Below are 10,468 nucleotides of genomic sequence, written 5' to 3' on the forward strand. Positions count from 1 at the left end.
TTGTACATTATGAAGTAATCAATCAACCCATATCCCCCAAAATATATTTTATTCAGAGGTCTCATTTTAAGAAATTACACTATGTCGCATTAGAATCAAACAAAACCGTATAATACAAAACGTGAATTAGTATCCTTCATAGTGTCCTATTTGCGAATAACTTATCCCTTTTCGCAAAAATGTCAATCAAAACAATTCCTAAATACGCAATAGCATAGGAAGGAACGTAAAGGCCCAGAATAGCACAGGAAGGAACATAAAGGACCAGAATAGCACAGGAAGGAACATAAAGGCCCAGAATAGCATAGGAAGGAACATAAAGGACCAGAATAGTATAGGAAGGAACATAAGCTCCTAGAATAGCATGGGAGGGAATATAAATCCTTAGAATAGCATGGGAGGGAACATAAGCCAAGCAAATAGCATGGGAGGGAACATAAGCCAAGCAAATAGCATGGGAGGGAAAATAAGCCAAGCAAATAGCATGGGAGGGAACATAAACCCTTAGAATAGCATGGGAGGGAATATAAACCCTTGGAATAGCATGGGAGGGAATATAAATCATTGTAATAGCATGGGAGTGAAAAAAAATCCTTAGAAAAGCATGGGAGGGACTGTAAGCCAAGCAAATACCACTAGAAGAACATAAGCCAAGCAAATAGCATGGGAAGGAACGTAAGCCAAGCAAATAACATGGGAATTCCTATACAGCCATGCAAAGTATAACTTAGACCTCTACTAATGTTACCCATCAAAAGCTGCAAGTCTGAGAAAATTTGCTTAACTTGGAAAAAGGGGGAAACACCCTCTAAAAGTCAAGGAATCTAAAGGAAAATCACACCATCACATTCAGCGCGTTAAAAAACCTACTGTAGAAGTTTCAAGCTCCTGTATACGAAAATGTGCAATTTTGCATTTATTGACAGAAGAAAGATCAAGGATGCACATTTATTTGTTGTTTTTGTTTTGTTTTTCCAGGGGTGAGCTTATCAAACCAATGGTCTTAAAAGATCGGGAGAGGTTGCATTTGAATGGAAATTAGAAGTTTTAGTGCCTTTTTTAACCCTACACAGGCAATTGTTGTAAAAAAACAAATCTGTACTTTTCGAGCTTGGACTGCCATCTTGCTGTAAAAAAATACTGCTTTTATCAACATCTTTCGTTGGGGCTGAAAGATGGCAGTCGAGTGATACCTTCGGGGAGCTGCTGTGTGACATGTGGCCTAAACAGTGAGTCACCAAACCAAGGGATAAGAAAAACGAATAAAACGGTAGGCATTTTCTAAGCTAGAAACTGGAAACAAAACGAAAAGGTGGGAGATTCCTTGCATGTCATATGCGTATAAAATATATACTGTTTAGAATTACTGTAGTTGAAATTCACGAAATAAGCAAGAATTTGGATCAGTAGCAAGATAAACTTCCTCCTGTTGTAAAAATACAACATCGGACGATCGTGGCTCAAAATTATGAAACAAACAACTAAATAAGAAAATAAACAGGGTGAAGAAAACAATATAATTTTACACCAGCTATTATGTAGGAGGAGTCCCTCCTACATAGTAGCTCAAAGGACCCCTCAGGAATGGTGGATCATTTAGTAGCCAGGGTGTTTCATATGTCTAATTTTTGTTTTCTTTCTAGATGGCGGAATCTTACGACAGACTAAGAAAACGAGCTCAAACTCGCCGAATTGACGCAGAAGAGGCGGCCAAGTATATTTTTGACATTCGAGAAGACATGTTGTCTGATTTGTCCGACGATGATGATGACAATGATCCAGACTTCCTGTCTCCAGAAGATCTTATCGATGATCCTGATGCAGACTTGTCGCCTCTACTGGACAATCTCCACTTCTTCTTGGAACAGGATGACGTGGAGGCTAACACTGAACCCAGTGACGATGACTCGGGGAAAACTCCACCCTCCAGTCAGCAACAGCAACCGGTAACAGCACGTACTGGAAAATCAAAGAAGAAATCGAGAGTCCAAGAAAAATTCGACTGGAGAAAAGCAGAGACAGAAAAAGTTGATCAGTATTGGAAAGGAGAGCCTCGCCAAGTTCAGGGCATCTTGGAGACTCCACTGAAATACTTCCAAAAATTCTTTGACGATGAACTTCTTGAGCTGATAGTTGAACAAAGTAACGTCTTTGCACTTCAAACTGAGGGATGCAACCTCTGCCTCACTGGCGAAGAGCTAAAAGTTTTCATGAGCATTATTCTATTATTTGGAGTGATAAAAGTTCCCTATTATCGAATGCACTGGGAAGCAGCCACCAGATACCCTCAAATTGCCGACAAGATGGGCCGACAAAGGTTTGACAAGATCAAACGTTTTCTTCATTTCAACGACAACAATAAAGCTAAGAAACCTGGTGAACAAGGATTTTACAAGCTATACAAGATTCGACCCGTCTTGAGTCATATCCGTTTCAAGTTTCTTGAAGTCAGCCCCAAAGAACACCAGACAATTGACGAGCAAATGAGTCCTTTCAAGGGGAAAAGAGACTTGAGACAATCTCTACTAAAAAAGCCGACGTCGAGGAGACTAGAACTGTTGCCAAAAGCTGGTGTGTCAGGTTTTATATATGATGTTGAAGTTTACTAAAGGGAGGGCGCTTGTGTTGAAGATGACATAGAGCCAGATCTTGTAGTCGGAGGCAACATGTTTTTACGTCTGATGAGTACCTTGCCAGAGAAAATGAACTACAAGATTTACTTTGACAACTGGTTTTCGAGCTTGAAACTAATGAGTTTGCTCAAAATTAAAGGATTCCCTTGTATTGGTACGTTGAACAAAGCACAACTGAAGAGCTGCCCGCTCCTCACAGATGGTGAAATGAAGAAACGAGAGAGAGGAGCGTCAGATTACACGACTGACATTCATTCTGGCGTTATTGTAGTGAAATGGTTAGATAACAACACGGTTTGCTTGGCTTCAACGTATGCAGGAATAACGCCACAGGATACGTGCAGACGCTGGAGCGTTAAGGATAAATCCAGGGTTGAAGTTTCAAGGCCAGCCATTGTTTATGAGTACATACTTCATATGGGTGGCGTAGATTTAGCAGACATGCTGGCGGAGATGTGCCGAACTAATCTTCGGACACGAAAATGGTATATGAGAATCTTCTGATGGCTTATTGACACAGCAGTCTGCAATAGCTGGCTTCTTTTCAGGTCAGACGTCAAAGCGCTGACTTCAAGGACAGACGAACCGATGATCTTGAGAGCCTTCAGGTCTGAAGTTGCTGCAGGGTTGTATGCCTCGGCGCGTGATATACCCCAACGTAAACGTGGTAGACCATCCGCAGATGTTGAAGATAGTCCCAGCCCCAGCCCCATTCGAAGTCGCAATCGAATCCGACCGGCAATATCTGCTCAAGCCAATGGACTTGATCACTGGCCAAAAAAGACTGAAAAGCAGAGCCGCTGCAAAGAGTGCAAATCGGGATATACCACTTTTGAATGTGAAAAATATGACCTTCCACTGTGCCTTACTGCCAAAAACAATTGTTTTAAAGCCTTCCACACCAAGTGAAAATGCCCCATTTTTATATATTCGAGAGGCTAATGTTGTATTTTTACAACATGGTCTAAAATTGACAATTTTGAATAAATCATGCAAAAATAAAATTTTTCGTCAATTTTCTGACCTAGAGATTACATGGGAAGCGTTGTAGATTTTTCCTGGTATTCGTTCATATAGTGGCCTGTCAAGGGTTAAGTGACCAAAAAGATTGGCCGGCAACTAGCCCCCCTGTTAAGCCTCTTTTTTCACCAACGTCGTCCGATCAGAATTTTGAGATAGCTACTTTGTTCAGCATAGTTGAAAGAAAAAAAAATTATAGCTTTAGGGGTAACATGATCCCCTACAACAGGTGAAAGGCCTGTAAGTAATGAAACTTGCCAATTGTTTGCTGGGAAGCATACAGACATTGGGGGGGGGGTCCATCGAAAGAATTTTCCGTAGTGAAGGAGATTCCCGGGGGAGAGTTTTCCCAGGGGAAATTTTCTCTGTGAGGGATTCTCACAGAGAATCCCTATGCGAAATTCCTTTTAATTGTCTTTACTTTCTTTTTGCTAACTCAATTTTGCAAGTGGAGATCTTCCTGGGGAATTGTTTAGTGGATATTTTCAACGAATTTGGATTTCCAGCAAAAAATTTCTTCAGAATAGAGATTTCCGGAGTGATCGGAGAAACTACTAGAAATTAAGTCTTTTCAAATGAAAATATGCTAAGGAAAGTTTTTTAGGCCAAATCGTCCGCAAAAAATTTTTACGCAGGGAGGGGGAAACGTTCAGCGAGGATGGAGTTCGACAGGGTGTGTGCGTTTTATATTGGAGGAACTTTCTACGGAGGAGTTTCTCGGGGGGAGAGTGAATTCTTCATAGAGTGTGAGCCAGATTTACCGGCATTATTTGAAAAACCATCAGAAATTGAATAAAAAACTAGTTTTTTTCAACTAAAAGTAAGCAGCAACTCTAAAACTCAAAAGGAACACATATTACTCCGTATGTGAAAGGGTTGCTTCCTCCTCAATACAATGCTCTTTACGCTAAAGTTTGACTGTTTGTCCAAATTTTTTAAGAACGACTCCTAAAACACATAGGCTGTTTAATTGGAATAGGAAGCTTTTTTAAAAGTGCTAAAAAGTTTGATCGTTTCACTTTACATATCCACTTTACGTCAGACCTGTAACCAATTAATATTGCTTGTATACTGGTTGCAGGGTTGCTAGAAAGTCAAACAAAAAACAAGCCCGACCCTTTGAAAAACAAGCCAAAATACGCCCGAGCCTTTGAAAACCAAAACTGCCATCATGGTCAGTTCATAAATTTCTAAAATTGCCCAAATTTGTGTGTTATACAACAATTTTCGGTGCTAAAGTAAAATAAAAATTTTACGCGTATCACGGCTTGCGCCGCGACACGCCCATGGCCCGATAAGTGTAGTTGGATTAGTTCTAGATCAGTTTTTTTGTCCGGTTATTTCAAACTTAGCACCAATCGAAAAAAACACGGCAAAAAGGTGGTCCTGGTTAAATAAAACTTTGCACAAATCTCTCAAAACAAATACAGAAAAATGCAGTCCAAACTTTTTGTTAATTCCTTCACCTTTTTCAAAATCCTTATCATTTCGTCAATGAGAAACTTAAGAAATTGTATTACGAAAGTACTACAAATTGAAGCACGTGCTACAGTGCTACACATGATAAAATAGTGCTAAAATAGTTATTTCGTGCTAAAGTCAGAAAAAGTTTTGCCCCTAATCTAATTCTACTTTTACCTTGGTTGCTTACCCTTCGTTCATCCTGCTCCACTTTTACGGAAGAACATCGATTTATGTGATCCGCCAAAATTCATCTGTTTTTAGCTGCAGTTTTATGCGTCATAATGGTTAAACAGCTGTGAACTCTTTTTATTAACTTTTAGAATTGAATATGACTTATTCCAATGAATACGCTAGTAACAACCACAAGCCAAACATATACAATATCTTTGGTCTATTATCAAATAAAAAATTTTGGTATAAGTTACTTGGTAGAATTGAAACACAATATTTAAAGATAAGTTTATGATTAAAGTCAGGCCTCAAAAAAAAAACGTGGGACCGGAGTTAATATAAAAACCTTCGATATCCCAAGATGAAATAATATAGACAGATAAAAAACAAAAAAGAAATGCACTTACATCCAAAAGGCATTAAGAGATTTAAAACTTAAAGGAGGCTAAGGCATTATCTGGATTAACAAGGTTGGTAATTCGGTTAAGGTTTATTCTGTTAAACCCATTTATGATCTAACTCTTGACAAGACCTAAAATAACTAATCATCTTATAAATGAAGAGCAGAAATTAGTGATGGGAAGGAATGAGGCAATATGGAAGACATTCTAGCCCAAATTAATCAAAATTATTTGTGAGATCAGCAAAGCATACAACCACTACCTGGCAACCATCAGAAGGTTGGGATGCAATTTTTATACATGGGAATACCACTGGAAAGAATTGAATTGTACGTTTGGTAAATACATGTAAGATTCTATATCAGAACAAGGGACAAGAGGAAAACTAATAAATACCTTTTACTCTTTCTAATTGTAATACTTGTCTCACTAAAAAAATGTATTCCTTCAACTCTCATAGTCCCAAATATAGGCATATGACATATGTTTATACAGGACAACAAAAACGCACAAACCACATAATTATTTCTTTACAACATACAACATGTTTTTATCAATCAAATTATAAAGTTCATTTTCAATGTTATCTATATTTATAAATCTGTTTAAATAATGTTTCATATGCACTATATCAGAAAGTCTTCTACTATCAGATATAGATCAAATGGTTTTGGCAGGTCAATAAACTTGGGTAGAAGATGTATACAATTCAATAGTTGATACAGGGATGGGTGAACATACTACTTGATTTGGTATTAGCCTATAGTTGGGGCTATTGAGAAGGAAACATTTTAAGACAGCAGTAGAAAGGCCTCAATTGAGCTCCCACGATGACCACGTGGTTTATGGTTTTCTCAGTGAGAATGAAAAAACAGGAATTTTCTCACTTGAAAAAAAATGAATTTTCTCACTTTTATGAATTTTTTCTTGGATGGTTATGTGTGTTGGTCAATTTATTTGATGTTTTTCATGGATGTCAACAGCAATTCATGTCTGTTTTATGGTTTTTTTCAGTGAGAATGAAAAAACAGGAACTTTATCACTTTGACTGATGGTTTATGGTTCGTTCTCACTGAGAATGAAAAAACAGGAATTTTCTCACTTTAAAAAACATGAATTTTTTCACAATTATGTTTTTTTTGTTGAACGGTTATTTGTTTTGGTAACTTTCTTTGATGCTTTTCATGTATGTAAAACGCAATTCATGTCTTTCTTATGATTTATCTCAGTGAGAATGAAAAAACAGGAACTTTCTCACATTTATGGATGTTAACAGCAATTTATGTCTGTTTTATGGTTCGTTGTCAGTGAGAATGGAAAAACAGGAACTTTCTCACATTTATGGATGTCAACAGCAATTTATGTCTATTTTATGGTTTTTGTCAGTGAGAATGAAAAAAAAGGAACTTTCTCACATTTACGGATGTCAACAGCAATTTATGTCTGTTTTATGGTTCGTTGTCAGTGAAAATGAAAAAAAGGAACTTTCTCAAATTTATGGATGCCAACAGCAATTTATATCTGTTTTATGGTTCGTTGTCAGTGAGAATGAAAAAACCAGGAACTTTCTCACATTTATGGATGTCAACAGCAATTTATGGCTGTTTGACATAATCGGTGGGGGATAATGTATTGATTTACAAAAGGGGGATTAAGAAACAAACATGGCTTCTTTGATCTTTAGGCTAACCTAACCTGAGAACTTGATTTACATAATCGCTAGGGGAATGTATTGGTTCACGAAGGGGAAATTAAGAAACAAACATGGCTTCTTTAATCTTAGGTCTGAGGGATAAACGTTCTTTAGGTCAAAGAGAAAAATTAATATTCTATTTTTAAATAGGGCTTCATTGATCTTTAGTGTCAGTTATTAGAAATGACATCACTTGTTATCTTGGAATTATGCGGGAGTCTAAAGATATAGAAATTCTATATTTAAATACGGTTTCACGGATCTATAAGTTGGAGGGATAAAATGATATTCTAACGAAACCTTAATAGTGTAGTCAGGAACATTTATGAGATGAAGAGATTAACGTAGGAAAGGGTTTCCTAGAAATTTGAAATGTGACAGCGCAGGGATGCCAAAAAAAAGGAACACACAGAAATTACTTTTAGGGGATTATTTGGGTGAAACGGTTTTAAACATTTTAGGGAATTATTTCGGCGAAACAGTTAGAGACATTTTAAAAGATGATTTTAGAAAAGATTTTAGAAGAGGTTTTGAGTGTGGTCGTTATAGTAAACAAGTTCCATTTGAACAGTGTCATGAGGTCCCCTACCACAACCCCAAAGAGTCCTCATACCCCACCCCAACCCCGAAGGGTCCTCATACCCCACCCCAACCCCGAAGGAAACCCCCGGTCCTCAACGGTCCACCGGGCTCCCAAAGGGCCACCCGGCCCTCAAGGGTCCCCCAGACCCCCAAAGGACCCCCCAGGTCCCAATGTCCCCCTCCCCCCTTGGCCCCCAAAGGGCCCCCTCCCTATCCCTCCCTCTCCTCTCCCCTCCTCACCTTCCCCTCCCCCCTCTTCCCCCTCCCCTCCCCTTCCATCCCCCATTTTTTAATATTTTTTTGTGCATTGAGACACAGAAGGACAGCCTCCTCCCTCCCCTCCCCCCTAAAGGGCCCCCGGCGCCCCAAAGGCTCCTGAGCCTCCATTTTAATACGTTTTTAAGGCTTTATTATATCTTTTCAGAAGAAATTATTATTTTATGGAATTATTTCGGTGAAACAGTTAGAGACGTTTTAAAAGATGATTTTTAACAAGATTTTAGAAGAGGATTTGAGGATGAAACACTAAGGTCATCATAATAAAAAAGTTCCATTTGAAAAGTGTTGTGAGGTCCTCTATCCCCAACCCAATGTGTGTAATTTTTTGAGTGGTTGTCTTTTTTTGTTTGTGACTCAGTTTTTGTTTGTGCCAGTTTTTGTGTGTGTGTAAGTTTATGTTTTTGTGTAAGTTTTTGTGTGTGTGTAAGTTTTTTTTGTGTGTGTGTGTAATTTTTTTTGTGTGTGTGTGTTATTTTTTGTGTGTGTGTGTGTGTGTAAGTTTTTGTGTGTGTGTGTGTAAGTTTTCGTGTCTATGTAAGTTTTTGTGTGTGTGTGTAAGCTTTTGTGTGTGTGTAAGTTTGTGTGTGTGTGTAAGTTTTTGTGTGTTTGTGTAAGTTTTTTTGTGTGTGTGTAAGTTTTTTTGTGTGTGTGTATGTTTTTGTGTGTCTGTGTGTAAGTTTTTGTGTGTGTGTAAGTTTTTGTGTGTGTGTAAGTTTTTTTGTGTGTGTGTGAGTTTGTGTGCGTGTGTAAGTTTTTGTGTATCTGTGCAAGTTTTTTTTGTCTGTGTTATTTTTTTTTTGTGTGTGTGTAATTTAGTTTTTGTGTGTTAGTTTTTGTGTGTGTGTGGAAGTTTTTGTGTGCGTGTAAGTTTTTGTGTGTGTAATTTTTTGTGTGTGTGTAAGTTTTTGTGTGTGTGTAAGTTTTTGTGTGTGTTTGTTTGTGTGTAAGTTTGTGTGAGTGTAAGTTTTTGTGTGTTTGTGTGTGTTTAATTATTTTTTTGTGTGTAAGTTTTTTTTTGTGTGTAAGTTTTTGTGTGTGTGTGTTTAAGTTTGTGTTTTTGTGTTTGTCAGTTTTTGTGTGTGTGTTTAAGTTTTTTTGTGTGTGTGTAAGTTTTTTTGTGTGTATGCAAGTTTTTATGTGTGTTTTAGTTTTTATGTGTGTGTGTGTGTAAGTTTTTTTGTGTGTGTGTGTATGTTTTTTTGTGTGTGTGTATGTTTGTGTGTGTGTGTAAGTTCTTATTTTATTTTAAGTTTTTTTTGTTTGTGTGAGGATTTGTTTGTGTGTAAGTTTTTGTTTTTGTGTAAGTTAGTGTTTGTGTGTATTTACTTTTTTTATTTTAAGTGTTTGTGTTTTTTCTTTTTTTTGTGTGTGTCTGTAATGTTTGTTTGATTGTGTTATTTTTTGTGTGTGTGTAAGTTTTTGTGTGTGTTTGTTTTTGTGTGTGTGTAAGTGTTATTTTGCGTGTATTAGTTTTGTGTGTGGGTGTCTTTTTTTTTGTGTGTGTGTAAGAGTTTTTGTGTGTGTTTTGGTTTTCGTGGGTGGATGTTTTTGTGTGCGTGTGTTTATGATTTTGTATGTTTGTAATTTTTTGTGTGTGTGTAATTTTCTTTGTGTGTGTAAGTTTGTTTGATTGATTATGTATTTGTGTGTGTGTATGTTTTTGTGTGTGTGTTTGTTTTTTTGTGTGTGTAATTTTTTTTAATTGTGTAAGTTTTTTTTTGTGTGTGTATGTTTTAATGTTTGAGTTCTAGATCCTTTGTGTGTGTGTATTTTTTTGTGTGTGTGTAAGTTTTTTGTGTGTGTGTAAGTTTTTTTTGTGTTTTTAAGTTTTTGTGTGTTTAAGTTTTTGTTTGTGTGTAATTTTTTGTTTGTTTGTAAGTTTTTTTGTGTGTATAAGTTTTTTTTGTGTGTGTGTAAGTTTTTGTATGTGTGTTAAGTTTTTGTGTGTGTGTGTGTAAGTTTTTGTGTCTGTTTAAGTTTTTTTGTGTGTGTAATTTTTTTTGTGTGTCTAATTTTTTGAGTGTTTGTTTAAGATTTTTTGCGTGTTTATGTTTTTGTGTGTATGTGTAATTTTTTTTGTGTGTTAATTTTTTTTTTGTGTCTTAGTTTTTTGTGTGTTTGTAATTTTTTTTGTGTGTTTAATTTTTTTTTTTTTTGTTAGTGTTTTTGTGTGTGTGTATGTTTTTTTGTGTTTGTTTAAGTTTTTTTTTGTGTGTGTGTGTGTA

This window comes from Artemia sp. Qi Xiang Cuo, chromosome 21 (assembly GCF_049724085.1).
Source record: "Artemia sp. Qi Xiang Cuo chromosome 21, ASM4972408v1, whole genome shotgun sequence".
Lineage (NCBI taxonomy): Eukaryota > Metazoa > Arthropoda > Branchiopoda > Anostraca > Artemiidae > Artemia > Artemia sp. Qi Xiang Cuo.